Source organism: Pristiophorus japonicus, unplaced genomic scaffold, assembly GCF_044704955.1.
Source record: "Pristiophorus japonicus isolate sPriJap1 unplaced genomic scaffold, sPriJap1.hap1 HAP1_SCAFFOLD_190, whole genome shotgun sequence".
In the NCBI taxonomy this organism is placed as follows: domain Eukaryota; kingdom Metazoa; phylum Chordata; class Chondrichthyes; family Pristiophoridae; genus Pristiophorus; species Pristiophorus japonicus.
This window is the reverse complement of record NW_027251590.1, coordinates 170933-193545: the sequence shown is the minus strand read 5'-3', so window position 1 is coordinate 193545 and position 22613 is coordinate 170933. Positions and strand designations below refer to the sequence as shown.

The 22613-nt window shown below is 45.4% G+C and overlaps 1 pseudogene; it reads right to left on the bottom strand.

Annotated features, from left to right (window-relative positions):
- Window positions 1–21948, bottom strand: part of LOC139243878 (zinc finger protein 229-like) — an 83425-nt pseudogene extending 61477 nt beyond the window's left edge.
- Window positions 21949–22613: the final 665 nt, after the last annotated feature.

Sequence of the window (22613 nt, the reverse complement as noted above, 5' to 3'; positions counted from 1 at the left end):
TATATCCATACTATTATACAGACTGTGGCAAACAGACATGGTTTCATCTTAAAGCTCAGAATTTCGCTGATTAAAAAAGTTCGGTTCTCCCGTCTCTCTTCTTAGGTCACCGTCGGTGTAGCTGGCTGTCTATCACTACGGGTAAAAATTCAAACTGGTCCACGTTACAATTAGGATGTCAACTGCCTTGTTCAGCTATGGAGAAGAGGAAATCTGGAACAGAAACAGGAATTAGAATAACCAGTAAAATAGGTTTGTTAAAGGGTGGCGAGCTTGCAGTGGTGCAGGTGAACCCAGGCATTTTTCCCCTCAACCTTAGCTGCAGTAGGGGTAGTGAGTGACACCTGAAAAGGCCCCTCCCATCGCGGCTCCAATCCCTTTCGAATCCATTTCTTAATCAAGACATACTTCCCTGGGACCACGAGGGATGATTCGGGTAAGACTGGGAGGTCAAGGTGAGCCCCTCGAACCTGGTTGTGGGCTACTCGCAGAGGCTGAGTTAAGGAAAGAATGTATGTGGTCATCTCCTCAGTCATGTGGTGGAACTGGACAGTGGAGGGGACATTCTGATTCCAGGGGGTTCTTAGGGGTTTACCATAAATGACTTCAGCGGGGGTCAGCCTAGTCTTACCAGTTGGAGTAGTGCATATCTGGAATAGGGCTATGGGAAGGAGTTTAAGCCAATTGAGTCCAGTTGATGCTACCAGCTTTGCAAGTTTGGTTTTAAGAGTTTGATTAGCACGTTCAACTAATCCCGCAGCTTGGGGTCGGTAGGCGTGATGCAGCTGCTGGTTAATGTGCATCTGGGAGCAGAATTCTTTGTTAACTTGGCCAATAAAGTGAGGGCCATTATCAGAACTCAGTCGAGCAGGGATACCATATCTAGGAACAATTTCCCTCATTAATACTTCAACAACAATTTGAGCTTTATTGTCCAGGGTAGGTTAAGCTTCGATCCATTTGCTGAATACATCCACTATTACTAGCACATATTTGTAACACTGAACCCTTTGCAACTCAATGTAGTCCAACTGCAAGGTCTCAAAGGTACCTTCTGGTAGGGGCGTCTTACCCCAATCACAGGGGACTCCCTTCCCTGGATTATGCTGTTGGCAAACAAGGCAACGACTACTAGTGTTCTGGGCCAACGCCTGAAGTCTTGGGTGCCACCAAGTAGCCAAAAGCGTATCACTTGTCGCCCTTGCTCCACAATGAGTAGCAAAATGCATACATTCTATAACCCATGAGGCCAACTCGTCAGACATGCAAATCTGTTCCGCGGGAGTGATCCAGAGTTTAGAGACATTGTCATAGGTACATCCATAATCTTTCCACAACAGTTTATCTTTTTCAGGAGCGTCCTCCTGTGCTTTAATAACATCTTGGATGGTTGGCATTGGTTTTTCCGAGGCTAACTTATCCTTTGTAGGGTTTTTAGTTTGACTCATCATTCTAGGCACTACCATCCGTTGTCCACGAGAGGCCTGTTTGGCCTCTTGGTCAGCACAACGATTCCCTATATTAACCAGAGAATTTCCGGTAGTGTGGGCGGTACATTTGACAATGGCAATGCGTTTGGGGAACATGAGGGCTTGCAACAAATCAGATACTAGCTGCTTATGGGATATCTCATTCCCATTTGAAGTTAGGAATCCCCTATTCTTCCATAATTGTCCGAAATCATGGGCTACTCCAAAGGCATACCCAGAGTCGGTATAGATATTAACCTTGAGGTCTTTAGCCAAGATACAGGCTCGGGTAAGGGCAAATAGTTCAGCTTGTTGGGCGGAATAGGCGGTCTCAAAGGCGGCAGATTCCACGATCTGATTCTCCTGGTTTACTATGGCGTATCCAGAATTTCGTCTGCCTTCTGGGTCAATGGAAGAACTTCCGTCTACATACATAATACAGTCTGGATATTCCATTGGTACATCAACTAAATCCTCCCTGACTGATGTGGCCTCCTGAATTAAAGATAAACAATCATGACTGGGTTCTTCCTCATCTTGGGGCGGCTCGGTAAGAAAACAGGCCGGATTGATGACAGTACAGTGCCGAAAGGTCAGCCTTGGATTATTTAGTAGGTAGATCTCATATCTACTTTGCCTAGCCATGGTAAGATGTTGAGTCTGCAGTTGACCCAAGAGGGCAGCTACGGAGTGAGAGATATATACAACAATATCCTGCTGGAGGGTAAGATTGGCGGCAGATTGAAGGCTATTGTAGATAGCAGTTAATATTTGAGTACATATGGGGTGTCCCAAGGCAACAGGGTCTATTTTAGAAGAGTAGTAAGCAACAGGCCTATGTTTATCCCCGTGTTTCTGAGTTAAGACAGCGGTAGCACAATCTTTCATGATCGTACAATACAGTTGAAAGGGACGGTAGTAGAGGGGCCGGCCCAAAGCCGGAGCTTGCAGCAGGGCTGTCTTTAGTTCCTTAAAGGCTTGGACATCTGCGGTTTCTATTTCAAAGCTGCCTTCTTTGGTAGTGTACGGTGTGAGTTGCTTGGTCATCAGGGCAGCATTATGAATCCAGGATCTACAGTAATTTATCATACCCAGCCACTGCCGCATTTGTCTAGCCGTGCTAGGGACTGGAAACTGGCAGATGGGTTTGATTCGACATGCCTCCAAGGCTCGGTGGGTGCCTGATAAAATGATCCCAAGAAATTTTACTTGAGACTGGCCAATTTTGACCTTTGACAAGGAAACTATGTATCCCAGGAAGGACAAGTAATTCAATAACTGATTATCATCCTCTCTATTACTTGGTTCATCTATGCTGGTTACCAGTAAATCGTCCACATACTGAATTAAAGTAGATCCCTTAGTCAGCGTGAGGGACTGTAACTGTTTCTGCAGGCACCTTGAGAATAAGGTCGGGGAGTGGATGAACCCTTGGGGAAGTCTAGTCCAGGTATATTGCTGTCCCTGGTAAGTGAAGGCGAACAGGTACTGACTCGCCTGGGCTAGCGGTAAAGCGAAGAAGGCGTGTTAGAGGTCTGTTATTGTGAAGATCTTGGCGTCTGCTGGGATTAAAGACAGTATATGTGCTGGGTTGGGAACCAGAGCATGCAGGGGCTGGACGATAGCATTGATAGCTCGAAGGTCTTGGACTAAGCGATATTCGTTTGGTCTGCCTGGCTTAGGCACTGCCATTATAGGAGTATTACACGGGGACTGGCATCGGATCAAAATCCCCTGTTCCATTTGCCCCTTAATCAGTCGGTGGATACTCGGTATTGCCTGTGATTTCAGTGGGTACTGTCGGATAGAGGGCCAGTCCACATTGCCCTTCACTGGGATCTCAATCAGATCAATGGGAGTATAACCCACATGGGAGGGGTCCTCTGCCCACACATGAGGATCCACATAGTCAGATATGTCTGAGCCAGTATGATGCTGTAGAGTCGTTAAGACCTTCTCGGGGTCCCCATGAAATTGGACTGTTCGGCCATGTTTTACGATTTGCACATCCCGGCTGGTAGGGTCAGCCTCATCTATGGCCTTGCGTACCATAACTCCCAAATCTTTAGCATGGTGAGGGGCTAATACTTCACGAGCAATATGCGGTGCCATTGTTAGGGGCTGTCTCCACAGATTCTTATCCATTTCCACAAAATCTGCCTCTCCTTCCGGTCCACTCACTCTAGCCCTTAATAGAATTCCCTTCACTTCCCCTTCGTGATCCTGATAAAAGTTCTGCAGGTCCTGATTCTTTCCGCTGGGATCGTATGCTAGGGTCACGTGATAGGGTGCCTGCGGCAGGTCCAGAGACCATCACTGAGGGATTCTAGTGGTATAATACTGCCGCTTAAGGGTTTCCTGTTTTACAATAATCCCATCATCTCCACACTCCAAATGCAACTGGAATTTGCAGAGGAGGTCTCTAGCCATCAAGTTACAGTCCAGATTGGTAGTGATGACAAATCGATGTTCTACCGATTCTTCCTGGTAACCCACTTTAACCGGTTCTGACACCGGGAATGTCGAGATTTGTCCCAGAAATCCTGAAAGTTCCTGTGTTTCAGTAGAGGCAGGGAGTTTAAGCTTTGATTGTACAGAAGACATGAAGGCTCCCGTATCTATCAAAAAGGGTCGCCACTCATTCAGAATTTTTAACAATATCATTGGTTCGTCGTCCAGAGAGGATCCCTGCACAATCAAGCTGCGTAGTCAATCGGGGGACAATTGACCAAAGGGGTTGTTCTGGGAGAAGTTAATGTAAGATCCTCGTCCTCTTCCCCCTTGCCCCCCTCCTCTTCCTCCTCTTTTTTCATGCTGACGGTAGGGGCAATTTTTATTCCAATGTCCTTCCTGCCCACAATTAAAGCAGTCATTTCCTCTTACCCAGTCCCGGCCTCTTCCCATACCATGCCGGGGACAATAGGGAGGTTTGTAATTAGCAGGGCTCGGGCCGTTTGGGTGTTTAGTATAACCGTATCCTTGCTTATCCATCCAACCCTGCACGCAATACTGCGGTTCCATCTGGTATCCCCTTGGGTCAGGTTTTGGTCCTTCCACCCAAGGCGGCTCTTCCTTTCTAGTCACGTATTCAGACTTGACCCGGGTTGGGGTCGCAACTCCCCCCTCTCCTTTCTTTTCCTGCCAATAATATTTAACCGCCCTTTCCATCTGGGCTTTACTGTTATCTGCCCAATTCATATTATTTGTCCGGATAGCGTGAGCAATCGAATAGGGCAGGCACTGAAGCAGGATAGCGCAGAATTGAGGAGAATCCTCTCCTGCCCTGAAGGCATTATCTCCTGATTGACTTCCGTATATTTCAATAAATCTTTCCATAAATTCATCGGCAGTTTCTTCACGCTTGGGTTTAGTTTCTAATACTGCTGCCATACTGATGGGCTTCTGAAGGGTCGTGGTGAGAGCATTGAAGATCGCGTTTAGGCGATCCTGGATATCGTTAGGGTGAGCAACCAACAATGCATCATGAGTAGCACGTCCTAGGTGAGTTAGAAATCGGGTGTGTTCAGTTGGGCTCAAGGTTTGCTTTACCAAGGCCCACAGGTCCCTTGATTCCGTATTATAAACTGAAATAGTAGTTCGAAGATGATCTATAAATTTGATAGGTTCTTTTTTCCGATCTGGTATGCTGGCCACAAGGGCCATAATTTCGTTCGGTTTCCAGGGCACATAGACATCTATAGTGGGGTGGTCTGCAGCTTGTTGTGCATCAGGGTTTGGCATTGGTCTGACAGGGAATTGGTGTCGGGACTTTGGGATCTTGGAAATCATTTCTAGTTTCAGAGCTGTCTGACTGCTCGACAGTTCCGCGTCTCGATCGGCGGGGGTGTTTGCTATGTCTTTCACAACTTGGACTGGTAGGTTGACTAGAAGATTTACGGGACTGTCTGTGATATCGAGATATAGTCCTGCCCTTTCGAGTGTGAGATCTGGTCCTTTCGGCTATATTGCTTGTGATCTGGGGATCCGAATCGCTATCAGGGGATGAGGAGTCAGTTTGGGTTTGTTGCTTTGGTGGTATGGGGTTATTTTTAACTCCTCTCGCCGGAGTGTAAGGTGGAGGGTGATGGGAAGGGGACTGGAGCAAGGGGCCAGGGGGTGCGGGAGGCGCCGTTGGGCGCTGAGTCAGTGACCACTCATCAATTTCATCATCAGCCTCGGTCAACACAAAGCCAGCCATTTGACTACGTAGTCGGTCAATACCTTTCTCAGAGGTCCCAGAGGATCTCTTAGCAAGTTTCTCATGCGCGCATTCTTTTTTTTAAGACGTCTACAGTTTTAACATGTGTTCCCTCTGTCAATGAGAGTCCTAATTTAATAGCATTTATTTGCCAACTTGACAGAAGTGATGCATCTTTTAATTTTTGACAATAGTGTCGCCAGGTTGCAATTAAGTTTTTGTCCCCTTTTCCTCGTCTCCTTCTCCAAATTAATCCCTGTGCTTTTTTTGCTACCTCTACGCTTCTAGTGCCACCTAGAGGCCACTGGTCAACTCCTAATAATTTGTTCAGGGCTCCTGATAATTTTCTAAATTATTCAGCTCTTTCAGGGAATTCCTCACATAACTTTTGTAGCATCTGTTGTTTTACCCATTTTCACGCTGCCCCTCATGTTTAAACTGACTCTAATTACCGCGTCGTTACGCGTTCGCGTCGCCGTGCGATTTGAACTAACTTAAAACAAACGCAGACGTTACTGAAACTAACACTGACTTCCGCGTCGCCCCGTGGTTCGCGTTGCTGCGCATTCGCGTCGGCCCACTTTTCACGCTGCTGCGCATTCACGCCGCCACGTGTTTCACGCTGCTGTGCGTTCGCGCCGCCGCGCATTTCACGCTGCTGCGCATTCGCGCCACCGCGCGTTTATCTAGCCCTACCTTTCGTGTTGCTGCATGATTTAAATCCAATCAGTACCTAGACGGGCCAAGTGATATACAAGATCGACGTCACACCTGACTTGGACACCTATCCTCTATTTAATTCCCCATGAGCTTTACTTAATTCCCTGTGATCCTAATTTAATTTCTTATGAGCCTTATTTAATTTCTTTTAGTCTCCAGATTTCCCTATCCTTTCACGTCACTGCGCAGTTTAAATCCAATCAGTGCCTAGACGGGTCAAATGATATACAATGTCGACATCACACCTGACTTGGACACTTATTTCCTAAACTTTCAATCCAATCAGTGCCGAGACGGGCCAAGTGATATACAAGGTCGACGTCACACCTGACTTGGACACATATTTCCTAAATTTAGAAGGTATTCGCCAGATTGTTATGGATCTCGTTCAGACACTACCCGAGAACCAGCGAGTGGCTAAACTTTTCTCAGACTTTTGAAACCGGGGGAAACTGGAGCAGTATTGAAATCATACTCACTCCAGTGGCCACTTTCCCCTCGTCTCGTCCAAGGCTAGTCTGGCTCTTAATTCGCAAGTTTTCGGCAGTCGTCCGTTGAGATCCCACTTCTGACACCAAATGTTAATGTAGATTCTTTTCTCTCAATCTGGTTCAGTGAAATTACTGAGTCGAATACCGATTGTACTTTCAACAAAGCAGTCTTCATTCACCGGCTGGCGAGACTTATCAGACAGAAGGTATACTCTCTCGATAGAGCGTACACACTTCCAACGGATAAGCGAAGTTAGATCGTAAAGTGACAACAGTTAGACATTTTTGAAAATAGATAACAAGATACAATTAGATTGACATTCTAATTCAACTTATCCCTTTTGATTCTTCCTCTTCTTTGTCCACTCATTAGTCAATATCTATATGGGCTGTTTCTACGAAAGCTCAGGCATTGCCTCTAAATGTTACAACTTTACTGGCGTGACTTACTAACTGAAACCTTGCAATTCTGCTAATTGTGTTGATGTTGTATTTCCATATATCCATTTCATGTTACAATTTATATTGGCAGGATTAGTAGCTTAAAACCTTGAGAAAGCCTGTTAATTGTGCTGATGTTGTATTATTTGCAATCTGACATTTTTCCATGGCTTATACATTTTCATATATCTAGTTCACTTTACTGTCTTTAATTTCATATATCCCGTTGACATATCCACAGTGCCAGTGACAAGGGTTGGTTTATATCACATGGGAGCAGATTGGTGTCAGTGACTGTGGGGTTGGTTCAACCTTCTTTGACCTGACCAAGGCCTTTGACACTGTCAATCGTGAGGGATTAGAAACATGGAAAATAGGTTCAGGATTAGGCGATTTGGCTCTTTGAGCCTGCACCACCATTCAATGAGTTGATGGCTGAACATGCAACTTCAGTACCCCATTCCTGCTTTCTCGCCATACCCCTTGATCCCCCTAGTACTAAGGACTACATCTAACTCCTTTTTGAATGTATTTCGTGAATATGGAGTGTATTCTACAAATTCCCCTGTCCTCAAAAATTTGTCACCGTCCTCCTCTTGCTTCATGATAACATACAAGCTGTGATCCTGACCAATGGATCCACCACAGACCCAGTTCATGTACGGACCGGGGAGAAGCAAGGCTGTGTCATTGCACCGATGCTCTTCTCGATCTTCCTTGCTGCAATGCTACATCTCACCCTCAGTAAGCTTCCCGCTGGAGTGGAGATAATCTATAGAACAAACGGGAAACTGTTCAATCTCCATCACCTTCAGACCAGATCCAAGGTCGTGCCATCCTCTGTCATCGAATTACAATATGCCAGTAGGCACATCAAAACACTGGAGAAGTACCATCAACGCTGCCTCTGGAAGATCCTGCAAATCCATTGGCAGGATAGGTGCACCAACATCTGTTCCCACGCAGGCCAACATCCTCAACATTGACCACGCTCGATCAGCTACCATGGACGGGCCACATCATCCATATGCTCGATACGAGATTCCCAAAGCAAGCGCTCTGCTCGGAGCTTTGACACGAGGAGGGGGGGGTTGTGGGGGGGCGGGTAGAGAAAATATTTCAAGGACACCCTCAAGGCCTCCTTGAAGAAGTTCAGCATCCCCACCGACCCTGTGGGAAGACCTGGCGCAAGATCGCTGAAAATGGAAGAGAATAATCCGTGAGGGCGTCGAACACTTCGAGTCTCTTCACCTGGAGTAAGCGGATACCAAGCGCATACAGCGGAAGGAGCGCACGACAACCCAAGCACTTCAACCAACGTACTTTCAACCACCGTCTGTCCAACCTGTGACAGAGACTGTAGCTCCCACATTGGACTTACAGACATCTGAGATCTCATTTTTAATGTAGAAGCAAGTCATCCTGGACTCCGAGGGACTGCCTATGCTGAAGATATTTAGATTATATCAGACAGGAGGGGATTGGTGGCAGTGACTGTGAGATTGGTTTATATCAGACAGGAGGAGATTGGTGTTATGGAGTGATAGCAGTTTACAACACAGAAGGAGGCCATGTGGCCCATCATGACTGTGCAGCCGAAAAAGAGCTATCCAGCCTTATCCCACTTTCCAGCTCTTGGTCCGTAGCCCTGTAGGTTACAGCACTTCAAGTGCACATCCAAGTACTTTTGTAAATGTGATGAGGGTTTCTGCCTCTACTACTCTTTCAGGCAGTAAGTTCCAGACTCCCACCTCCCTCTGGAGGTTATGCTAGAACTGTGTACAACACTAGTTAGGTCACAGCCGGAATACTTGCACAGTTCTGGTCACCACATCACCCTATTGGGCTAGCCCAGGCTCACCTTATTGGGTCAGCACGGGCTCACCCTATTGGGCCAGCACGGGCTCACCCTATTGGGCCAGCACGGGCTCACCCTATTGGGCCAGCACGGGCTCACCCTATTGGGCCAGCACGGGCTCACCCTATTGGGCCAGCATGGGCTCACCTTATTGGGTCAGCACAATAAAACCAGTGTTGAGCAGAGAAAATCAGCAGCTCATTGATTTTATTCACATTTTGTGCACAGCGGGTTCAGAACTGAACCAAACCATGTAAGCTGGAAATGCATCATCGCAGTCACACTGGGGAGAAGCCGTTCAACTGCTCTGTATGTGGGAAGGGATTCACTCGGTCATCCCACTGCTGTCTAACCAGCTTGTTCACAGGTGACTGCAGGATTGTATTCTACTGTTATTGCTGCTAATCACATCCTAACTGAATTGTGTTTGTTCTGTTAGTTGGGGTTTGTTTCTGATGATGTTAATAACCCCTATAATTGGACTGGAGTTTAATATGTTGATATTTCAAATAACAGAGTATGTCAATATTTGATGTCTCCAAGATAAGAGACTAATTCATTTCCTGTTACTGACTGCTCTATTTTGGGCCTTTTCTCCTTTCTAACTCTGGATTATTTCAGTTCTCATACCTTCGGTTACTCTCAAGGACAAGTCCCAGCTCCTCATACCTTCCAGAGTGCCTCTCCTAGCCTTGTATGGAGGGAAGGTGTCTGTAACATGCCCGGGATCACTAAACACAAAACCCGGTCTGTTAATCACTTTCAGATACTGGACTTAGCGTGTGTCCCACAGTATCTCTCTCACCATCGATGTGTGAATGGAGCAGCACGCCTGCAAACCTGGTTTCAATTTAAATTTGAATCCACTCAGAAAATGTATTTTTAAAAATATGTACATGTGAACTGATCACATCAAACAATTGGCAAAGGTTCAGAGTCACCAAGATGAATAAATAAGTCTTACAGTCCACTGCAGAAACTTAGTCTCGATGTCCACTGAAGTGCAGGAGATCAGAAACCGATGTGAGAAATGAATTCAGCAGCTGAAGACATTGAAGTGACGAAATAGCAGAGCAGACACCCTCAACTCTTTTGGGGGAGGGGACAAAATAAACATTAGATCAAGTGCCCCCCGATCTGGGGGACACTCCAGACACTTTTAACTGCCCTCTTTTTATTTATTTATTTATTTATTTTTGTTTTTGGGTTTTTTGTTGATTTTTTGGGGCATTAAAATGATATATTTTTACAAGTGCCCCCTATAAAATGGGAGGGGGACACTAAAACCAGCAATTAAAGCAAATTAAACTTTAAAAGATATAAAATCAAATTAAAATTTGGTTGCTGGGGGTAACGATGCACTCCAGTCCCTCCGGCACCCACCTCTCGCGGAAGGCTATGAGCGTACCGGTGGACACTGCGAGAGACACCCTCAACCAACACCACTAAATAACAGATGGTCTAATTATCACGTTGCTGTTTATGGGAGATTGCTGTGAGCACAAATTGTCTGTCACATTTCCGACATTACAACAGTGCCTGCACTTCTAAAGTAGTTCATTGGTTGTAAAGGGTTTGAGGACGTCTTGTGACCATGAAAGTTGCTCTTTTTTTTCTTAATGCTGATTGATTTGATGTTATCGTGCTCACCAGGTGACACATCAATTGATTTAACAAACTCGCAAAGACATTTCAGTTTGGTGTTTAACTTTATTAGTCCAAAGTCCATCACTAAGATTGGCTCGGGAGCACCACTACTCACCAATCCCATCTGGAACAGTCTAGCCCAAAGATGTAGTTCAACACTAGATCCTACTTCTCACCATTCAGATTCCCAAGGCTCGGGGTTGCCTGTTCTGTCTCTCCATTTGTCTGTATCATTTGCACTGTGTTTCTGGGATATCCTAATTCACTCAATTATGATCTTTAAAGCCAGAGACAGGGGAGATATATAGTGTCCTATATGTGGAACGGCTCGAATGGCTTCATCCTCCAGAGGCAGTCTCATCTGCAGACGAGTGGAGTTATGGTGATGTACCAGTACCAATGTTGTAGCACCGATGCATGTTTCTCAGTAGAATCAAGCAAAAGTGATGTTCTAGTATGGGACATCGGGTTGAACCCACAGTCATTTATGTAACAGTACTAGTCACACAATACTGTCATTTTCCTTTATACATAGTCTTCGCCCCATTTACTTATTCCAATCTGGCATTCTGGAGAATTTGTCGAGGGTGAACCCACATCTGGAACAGGTACAAACCCATGTTGTCCCTTTCAGAGTACAACACTGCATATCTGGCGCTATCCAAGTTCCTCCCTTCTTAATCAGATATCTTGGATATTCCTCATACTCTTTATGGATCGGACCTAGCTCAGAGTGTTCCACCCTTGCAAACGATTCTACCTGATACACCTGCCAAGATTTCGTCTCATTTCCATTTTTCCTTAACAAAGGCAAGACCAATCTCACTGCTCTAATATCTTCACTTCTATCCCCTTCCCTACGGGCCAACATCCCCATTCCCATTGGCTGCATCACATCATAATCTATGTCCTGGTTCCTTTAAACCATTTTCTCAGTTGTTCTTCATAAATAAACAAAGGGATTTGATTACCCTCGATGTTGTCCAGTCCCTTCTGTACCACATTGTGTACCGCTTGCGTCTACGTTCACTCAGAGACCGAACTCCAAGCCACCGTCAACACCTTCACTGAGGCGTACGAGGGCATAGGCCTTGCACTAAACATCAGTAAGGCAAAGGTCCTCTACCACCCGGCCCCCACCACACAGCACTACACCCTGGTTATCAAAATCCACGATGAGGCCTTGGACAACACGGAACATTTTCCATACCTCGGGAGCCTACTGTCAACAAGAGCAGACATCGACGAGGAGGTTCAACACCGCCTTCAGTGCACCAGTCCAACCTTCGGTCGTCTGAGGAAGAAAGTGTTTGAAGACCAGGACCTCAAAACCAGCACCAAGCTCATGGTCTATAGAGCAGTAGTAATACACGCCCTCCTATATGGCTCAGAGACATGGACTATATACAGCAGGCACCTCAAAATACTGGAGAAGTACCACCAGCACTGCCTCACAAGATCCTGCAAATCCATTGGCAGGATAGGCACACCAACATTAGTGTTCTCGCTCAGGCCAACATTCCCAGCATCGACGCATTGACCATACTCGATTAGCTCCATGGGGCGGGCCACATCATCCGTATGCCTGACACAAGACTCCCAAAACAAGTGCTCTACTCAAGAGCTTCAACATGGCAAGCGAGCCGCAGGTCGGCAGAGGAAACGCTTCAAGGACACCCTCAAAGTCTCCTTGAAAAAATGCAACATCCCCACCGACACCTGGGAATCCCTGGCCCAAGCATGTCCAAAGTGGAGAAGCATCTGGGAAGGTGCTGAACACTTCGGGTGTCATCGCCAAGAGCAAGCTGAAGCCAAGCATAGACAGCAGGAGTGTGTGGCAACTCAGATTCCACATCCACCCTCCTGTTCCTTCAACCACCGTCTGTCCCACCTGTGACAGAGACTGCAGGTCCTGCATCTTCAGTCACCTGAGAATTCCGAGCGACTGCCTATGAGGCAATTAGCAGCTAGTTTAAACCAGTTCTGTAAACGACTGACCAGTCGTGAGTCATCTGACCTAGATACAGTTTAAAAAGAGGCAGCTCATGCAGAGCACAGAGTGCAGCAGCATAGAGTGGCATTCGTGAGTTTGGTAAGTGGGTGAGTTTTAAGGGTAAGTGGGAGTGGCAGATGCTGTTTTGTCTTCTTTTTCCTACCAGTGCTGACACGAGAGCAGGAGACGGCGGCCCAGAGACCAGCCTAACCAGCTGCAGACAAAGATAGAGGGGTGAGAAATCGAGAGGTGACGTCACAGCCAAGTTGGTAAGTGGTTGGCTGTTCGACTGGTAAGTATAACTCTCTTTTAGACTGACTTTTAGATTGGTTTAATTGGCAGCGAACTACTAAGTAGCTGTTTGGTGTTTAAGTAAATTTTAGTAAGTAAATTAATTTAAGGGTTAAGTCATGGCAGGAGAGCTCGGGCCCATGTCATGCTCCTCCTGTGTTATGTGGGAAATCAGGGACACTACTACTATGTGTGTGGGAAGTGTGTCCAGCTGCAGCTCCTAACAGACCATATGACGGCACTGGAGCTGCGGATGGACTCACTCTGGAGCATGCACGATGCTGAGAATGTGTGAATAGCACATTTAGTGCGTTGGCCACACCGCAGGGAAAGGTTAGGACAGATAGTGAATGGGTGACCAAGAGACAAGGCTAGAGCATGAAGGTAGTGCAGGAGTCCCCTGTGGTCATCTCCCTCCAAAACAGATATACCGTTTTGGATACTGTTGGGGGAGATGACTTACCAGGGGAAGGCACCAGCAGCCAGATTCATGGCACCACGGGTGACTCTGCTGCACAGAAGGGCGGAAAAAAGAGTGGGAGAGCTATAGTGATAGGGGACTCTATTGTAAGGGGAAGAGATAGGAGTTTCTGCGGCCGCAACCGAGACTCCAGGATGGTATGTTGTCTCCCTGGTGCAAGGGTCAAGGATGTCTTGGAGCGGCTGCAGAGCATTCTGGGGAAGGAGGGTGAATAGCAGTTGTCGTGGTACATGAAGGTACCAACGATATAGGTAAGAAGCGGGAAGAGGTCCTACAAGCTGAATTTAGGAGCTAGGAGTTAAATTAAAAAGTAAGACCTCAAAGGAAGTAATCTCTGGATTGCTACCAGTGCCACGTGCTAATCAGAGCAGAGGGAGCAGGATAGTTAGAATAAATACGTGGCTTGAGCAATGGTGCAAGAGGGAGGGATTCAAATTCCTAGGACATTGGAACCAGTTCGGGGGGAAAAGGGACGGTCTGCACTTGGGCAGGACTGGAACTGATGTCCTAGGGGTAACATTTGCTAATGCAGTTCGTGAGTGTTTAAACTAATATGGCAGGGGGATGGGAACCTATGCAGCGAGATAGGGCGAAGTAACATGGAGTCAGAAACAGATGGTAGAAAGGTAAAAAGCAATAGTGGAAGGCCGAGTAAACAAAGGCAAGAAACAAAAAGGGCCACACTACATCATAATTCTAAAAGGATACAGGGTGTTATAAAAAACAAGCCTGAAGGCTTTGTGTCTTAATGCAAGGAGTATCCATAATAAGGTGGATGAATTAACTGTGCAAATAGATGTTAACAGATATGATGCGATTGGGATTACAGAGACGTGGTTCCAGGATGATCAGGGCTGGGAACTCAACATCCAAGGGTATTCAACATTCAGGAAGGATAGAATAAAAGGAAAAGGAGGTGGGGTAGCATTGCTGGTTAAATAGGAGATTAATGCAATAGTTGGTAAGGACATTAGCTTGGATGATGTGGAATCAATATGGGTAGAGCTGCAGAACACCAAAGGGCAAAAAACGTTAGTGGGAGTTGTGTACAGATCTCCAAACAGTAGTGGTGATGTTGCGGAGGGCATCAAACAGGAAATTAGGGATGCATGCAATAAAGGTGCAGCAGTTATAATGGGTGACTTTAATATGCATATAGATTGGGCTAACCAAACTGGAAGCAATACGGTGGAGGAGGATTTCCTGGAGTGCATAAGGGATGGTTTTCTGGACCAATATGTCGAGGAACCAACTAGGGGGGAGGCCATCTTAGACTGGGTGTTGTGTAATGAGAGAGGATTAATTAGCAATCTCATTGTGCGAGGCCCCTTGGGGAAGAGTGACCATAATATGGTGGAATTCTACAGTAGGATGGAGAATGAAACAGTTAATTCAGAGACCATGGTCCAGAACTTAAAGAAGGGTACCTTTGAAGGTATGACGCGTGAATTGGCTAGGATAGATTGGCGAATTATACTTAAGGGGTTGACAGTGGATGGGCAATAGCAGACATGTCGAGACCGCATGGATGAACTACAACAATTGTACATCTGTCTGGCATAAAAATAAAAAAGGGAAGGTGGCTCAACTGTGGCTATCAAGGGAAATCAGGGATAGTATTAAAGCCAAGGAAGTGGCATACAAATTGGCCAGAAATAGCAGTGAACCCGGGGACTGGGAGAAATTTAGAACTCAGCAGAGGAGGACAAAGGGTTTGATTTGGGCAGGGAAAATAGAGTACGAGAGGAAGCTTGCAGGGAACATTAAGACGGACTGCAAAAGCTTCTATAGATATGTAAAGAGAAAAAGGTAGTAAAGACAAACATAGGTCCCCTGCAGTCAGAATCAGGGGAAGTCATAACAAGGAACAAAGAAATGGCAGACTAATTGAACAAGTACTTTGGTTCGGTATTCACTAAGGAGGATACAAACAACCTTCCGGATATAAAAGGGGTCAGAGGGTCTACTAAGAAGGAGGAACTGAGAGAAATCCTTATTAGTCGGGAAATTGTGTTGGGGAAATTGATGGGATTGAAGGCCGGTAAATCCCCAGGGCCTGATGGACTACATCCCAGAGTGCTTAAGGAGGTGGCCTTGGAAATAGCGGATGCATTGACAGTCATTTTCCAACATTCCAGACTCTGGATCAGTTCCTATCGAGTGAATGGTAGCCAATGTAACCCCACTTTTTAAAAAAGGAGGGAGAGCGAAAACAGGGAATTACAGACCGGTCAGCCTGACATCGGTAGTGGGTAAAATGATGGAATCATTTATTAAGGATTCATAGCAGCGCATTTGGAAAGAGGTGACATGATAGGTCCAAGTCAGCATGGATTTGTGAAAGGGAAATCATGCTTGACAAATCTTCTGGAATTTTTGGAGGATGTTTTCAGTAGAGTGGACAAGGGATAACCAGTTGATGTGGTGTATTTGGACTTCCAGAAGGCTTTGACAAGGTCCCACACAATAGATTAATGTGCAAAGTTAAAGCACATGGGATTGGGGGTAGTGTGCTGACGTGGATTGAGAACTGGTTGGCAGACAGGAAGCAAAGAGTAAGAGTAAACAGGTACTTTTCAGAATGGCAGGCAGTGACTCGTGGGGTACAGCAAGGTTCTGTGCTGGGGCCCCAGCTGTTTACATTGTACATTGATTTAGACGAGGGGGTTAAATGTAGTATCTCCAAATTTGCGGATGACACTAAGTTGGGTGGCAGTGTGAGCTGCGAGGATGCTATGAGGCTGCAGAGTGACTTGGATAGGTTAGGTGAGTGGGCAAATGCATGGCAGATGAAGTATAATGTGGATAAATGTGAGGTTATCCACTTTGGTGGTAAAAACAGAGAGACAGACTATTATCTGAATGGTGACAGATTAGGAAAAGCGGGAGGTGCAATGAGACCTGGGTGTCATGGTACATCAGTCATTGAAGGTTGGCATGCAGGTACAGCAGGCAGTTAAGAAAGCAAATGGCATGATGGCCTTCATAGCGAGGGAATTTGAGTACAGGGGCAGGGAGGTGTTACTGCAGTTGTACAGGACCATGGTGAGGCCACACCTGGAGTATTGTGTACAGTTTTGGTCTCCTAACTTGAGGAAGGACATTCTTGCTATTGAGGGAGTGCAGCGAAGGTTCACCAGACTGATTCCCGAGATGGCAGGACTGACATATGAAGAAAGACTGGATCAACTGGGCTTGTATTCACTGGAGTTCAGAAGAATGAGAGGGGATCTCATAGAAACGTTTAAAATTCTGATTGGTTTCGACAGGTTAGATGCAGGAAGAATGTTCCCAATGTTGGGGAAGTCCAGAACCAGGGGTCACAGTCTAAGGATAAGGGGAAAGCCATTTAGGACCGAGATGAGGAGAAATTTCTTCACCCAGAGAGTGGTGAACCTGTGGAATTCTCTACCACAGAAAGTTGTTGAGGCCAATTCACTAAATATATTCAAAAAGGAGTTAAGATGTAGTCCTTACTAATAGGGGGATCAAGGGGTATGGCGAGAAAGCAGGAATGGGGTACTGAAGTTGCATGTTCAGCCATGAACTCATTGAATGGCGGTGCAGGCTCGAAGGGCCGAATGGCCTACTCCTGCACCTATTTTCTATGTTTTTATGATGTTGTCCATTTCCTTCATTACCACACTTATCACAAATGTCACAGAGACTGCACACGATACCTCCAATAAGCCACATCGTGTTCCCACATACTTTCTATATCTATTCTGTTTACTCCTGCTAACCTTGCCATGGCTCCTATTCCAAGCTATCCTGTCAGCTCTCGCTTTCTTTCTGATTTAAACTGCTTCTCCTTATGTTCCTCATCCCTTGGTTCCTGTTTTCTATTCTTTACCAATTCTCCACTAATTCCTTTACTAATTCTCTTCCCATTTTGTCTATAAAATGTGAGTAACACCCTTCACATAATCTCGTTGACAGATTCAAGCTCATGTTTAAATGTAACCGCTACAATTTCAAAACACACATCGTTATACAATACATTTCCTGATTCAATGACTTCTAGTCATTAACATTTGGGTCCTTTTGCTGGATCGGAAAGGCAAAGTTCTTTTTGTGAGGTGGTGATCACCAAATATGATGATCGCTATCAGCGTTTGTACTTGGTAAACCAATAGTTAACATTACTTATCAACACAAGACATTTCTTACTTTAAAATAACCTATCATTACCTTTTAAGTCCGTATTGAAGTATTTTACAATGTTCTTGAATTACTTATTGTCCTGGTGTGATACTAACTCTTTAACTGAACCCTATTAATTTAGTGTTTGGGGTCAGGGTGTGTCCCAGCCCACCTGGTTCAGGGGAGTCTTCCTGCTCTCCCACATACGGGACTCCCAATCTTCCCAAGGAGCAGGCTTTAGAGTTCTTTCTCTATTCCCACCAAAATTATGCTTTTGAGGCGCTATACCTCGGTTTATCACGGATTCCAAACCTAATCCTTTTGAGGTCCTCTGCTTCCTCCTGGAGGTCGCCTCTCACTTGGATCCATGTTTTGTTATGGAGCCTGTGAGGTCTGGCCTCCTTGTCTCCCACCTTCAGCTTGTAGCTGATCTGTGCACAGCCATGGTCACCTTGTCCAGACACAGACAGTCTGACTATTTTGTGTTTTTAGCCTCCCTACAAGATTTCTTTGTTCAGTATTTAGTGGAGGCCTTGAAACTGACGACCATTCTAGCTGTAAGGAAATCCGAATTTGATCAGCATTCTCTTCACTTTTAATTCTAATGCCTCTGACAGGTAGCAGTGTGTTTAACTCTAGCCTGATTATTTCAAAGTCGGTTTCTCTATGGAGAATGTGTCATGGCCTTGATGGTTTAAAAAGTTCTCTCACTCTCCTGAGCCACATTAGCCATTTCATGTTGTGCTGTTGACGATAACTGAGCATGCCCGAGACTCATTCGTTCCCACACACACACACGCACGTATCCCAATATCATGCCACATGTGACATCTGATCCAAGCCATTTGAGGTGATCTTATCAATAAATTGTGGGGTGTCTGGAGATCTTTGCTCATCTCGCTCTGCACGGTCCCAATGTCTCGGGTAGTGGCCAGGCAATCAAATTCAGTTTTCTTATTGTTCACCATAGATAATGACACGAACATCTGAGAGAGAAATCTTAGCAATTTCCTACACTTCGCTGACTAACAAGAATTTACATTAACACCAGATTGTACCCAGGTGATTTATGACAATTCGCCCAGGAACAATGAGTTAAGAAAAATTCCCATTTGGAAGTGTAATTTTCCGGTTTTCCTCTTCTATCCTCACTCACTTCCTCTCATTACATTTTATACAGTGTTCACCATTTCATTCATGAGCCCTGGAGGAACTTTACTGTCTCATACAATATCATACTGTCTTTAAAACCTCGATCAAGCATTCCCACTTGGTCCAAGTTTTGACCCATGTTCTTTGTTTAATTTTATTTAACCGGACCTTTTATTCCCCAGAGAATGATTCAGTCTACAAGAGGAAGGATGTTAGTTACCTTTAGCACAACAGTATCCCACAAAAACTTATTTCTGAATACAGTTTGGACAGAACCACAGAGACTGCACCGTTTCAAAATAAAACTTAATGATCTCCTTAGTTTTCAGCTAAATTTCCCTTTCCATGTGTTTGAACAGCAACCCGTAGCAATTTATATAATCAGTTTTAATTTCACATATTATGCCCAGACTGTGTCATTTTACAAAGACGACAATTGCGTTTGGATAGGTCATTGATCCTCCCCTTCGAGCAGTGTGGCTTAGACAATAGGATTACATCGATATATGGCACAGAAACAGGCCACTCGGCCCAACCAGTCCATGCCGGCGTTTACGCTCCACTCGAGCTCCTCCCTTCTTTCCTCATCTAACTATATCAGCATAACCCTCGATTCCCTTCTCCCTCATATGCTTGTCTGGCCTCCCCTTAAATCGATCGATACTATTCACTTCAACCACTCCCTGTGGCAGCGAGTTCCACATTCTCACCATTCTCTGGGTAAAGAGGTTTCTTCTGAATTCCCCATTGGATTTCTTGGTGACTGTCTTATGTTGATGGCCTCTAATTATGCTCGTCCCCACAAGTGGAAACACTGCATCTACTCTATCAAAACCTTTCATCATTTTAAAGACATTAGGTCACCCCTCAGCCTTCTTTTTCCAAGGGAAAAGAGCCCCGACCTGTCCATCCTTTCCCGATAGGTATACCCTCGCATTTCTGGTATCATCCTTGTAAATCTTCTCTGCACCCTCTCCAGTGTCTCGATGTCCTTTTTATAATATGGTGACCAGAATTGCACACACAAAGTCTAACCAAGGTTCGATACAAGTTTAGCATAACTTCACTACTTTTCCATTCTATAACAATTCAATTCTATAACAATCGATCCCAATAATTTAACTCAATAGTTTAAAGTCTTAAGTCCAACTTTGTCAGCATGCTGCGACATTCGATGTCTGCAGGTAACTGGAGATAATTTTGTTTTAACTGCTGGATCTCTTGCTATGCCATCAACCTCTTATCCAACTGGAGCTGGCATTGCCTAATATGGTAATCTTTGGCTACGGCATAGTCCAGAGACACAAGTCTGCATTTTCTTCAACATATATCAACAATATTAGAAGCACATAAAACGCTGGTCTTCCTGTGGCAAGCACAAAGCACTAGTCTCTGAACTTTTCTTACATAATATTTCTAATCTAAACATTCTATGATGAAAATATCCACGGCCAGTTGGTTGCAAACACCAGCTGTTGCTCAGTGAAATCTCTCTCTATTGATACCAACCACATTTTCCCAGATATGGAATGAACTAAACATGAACACCTTTCAGAAGCTGAATTAACTGAGTTCCATATGCCAACACCCCTCTCATCTTCCATTCACTTCAATTGAAAGGAAAACGCCAGATTGTATCAGTCGGGATTTGAAAGATATTTACAACAGATTCTAGATATTCTTAGAGTTAGCATCGTTGTCTATTCTGTCTACTCGAGGAGTTTGGTAACAGACTTTCTCCTGTGAATGTAGAGCGGGATTATTGGGCCGGGATGTTGTTTACTTGTTCATCTTGTTGACTCTAAACCGTTGCTAATTATTTGATGTGATCTGTATTTTCTTAAATACATTTCCTGAGTGGATTCAAATTTAAATTGAACCCAGGGTTGCAGGCATGATACTCCATTCACACATCAAATGTGAGAGGGATGTTGTGGGACACACGCTAAGTCCAGTTTCTGAAAGTGATTAACAGACTGGGGTTTGTGTTCAGTGATCCCGGGCGTGTTACTGACACCTTCCCCGGATACCAAGGCTAGGAGAGGCACGCTGGGAGGTAGGGGGAGCTGGCACTTGTCCACGAGAGTAACCAAAGGTCTGAGAACTGAAATAATCCAGAGTCAGAAAGGAGAAAGGGCCCCAAAATGGAGCAGTCAGTAACAGGACATCAATTAGTCTCCTCTTATCTTGGAACATTAAACATCGACACACTGTTATTGAAACATCAAAATATTATATTCCAGCCCAGTTATAGGGGTTATTATCAGAAACAAACTTCAACTGTCAGAATGGACATGATTCAGTCGGGATGTGATTAACAGCAGCAATGATAGCAGAATCCAACCCCTGCAGTCACTTGTGAACTCGCTGGTGTCTCAGCAGTGTGGGGTGACCGATTGAATCCCTTCCCACACACGGAGCAGCTGAACGGCCTCTCCCCAGTGTGAACTCGCTGGTGTCTCAGCAGGAGGGATGGCTGAGTGAATCCCTTCCCGCACTCAGAGCAGGTGAACGGCCACTCTCCAGTGTGAACTCGCTGGTGTTTCAGCAGGCTGGATGACACAGTGAATCCCTTCCCACACTCAGAGCAAGTGAACGGTCTCTCCCCAGTGTGAACTCGCTGGTGTGCCAGCAGGTCGGATGAGTGAGTGAATCCTTTCCCACACTCAGAGCAGGTGAACGGCCTCTCCCCCGTGTGAACTCGCTGGTGTTTCACCAAGCTGGATGACCCAGTAAATCGCTTTCCACACTCTGAGCAGGTGAACGGTCTCTCTCCAGTGTGAACTCGCTGGTGTTTCAGCAGGCTGGATGACCCAGTGAATCGCTTCCCACACTCTGAGCAGGCAAATGGCCTCTCCCCAGTGTGAACTCGCTGGTGTTTCAGCAGGTCGGATGACTGAGTGAATCCCTTCCCACACACGGGGCAGGTGAACGGCCTCTCCCCAGTGTGAATGCGTCGATGAATTTCCAGCGCAGACGGGTAGCTGAATCCCTTCCCACAGTCCCCACATTTGCACGGTTTCTCCGTGGAGCGGGTGCACTTCCGTCTCTCCAGATTGGACAATCAGTTGAACACTGTGAATGGTGCGATGTTTTTTCAGGCTGTGTAACTGGTTAAAGCTCTTTCCACAGGCAGTGCACTGGAACACTCACTCGGGTGTGTGTGTGTCTCGGTGCTTTTCAAGTCACACTGATGTTTGTAATCTTTTCCAAGACAGAACAAACAAACATTTCTCCTTCCACATTCAAAGGCCGATGATATTCAGGTCCTGATGAATCGAGTGACTCTGTCAGATCCTGATGTGATGTTTGGTTTGAGTTTCCCTCCTGCAAATCCTCCCCTTCTAACACCCTGTAAAAGGAGTTTACAAAATCACTAAGTACAGGACAGAAATTCAGAACAGACACATCTAGTTTCTGCTGTGTGGTTTTAAGTATTGACTTAATAAAAATAATAGAGGGAGAAGATAGATTGAGAGTAAACTGGCAAGAAATATAAATACAGACAGTCAGAGCTTCGACACGTATATAAAAAGGAAGAGATCGCTCAAGTAAACGTTGGTCCCTTCGAGGCTGAGACTGGGGAATTAATAATGAGAAACGGGGAAATGGCAGAGACTTTAAACAAATATTTTTTATCGGTCTTCACGGTGGAAGACACTAAAAGCATGCCAATAATAATAATCAAGGGGTCACAGGGAGCGAGGAACGTAAAACAGTCACTATCAC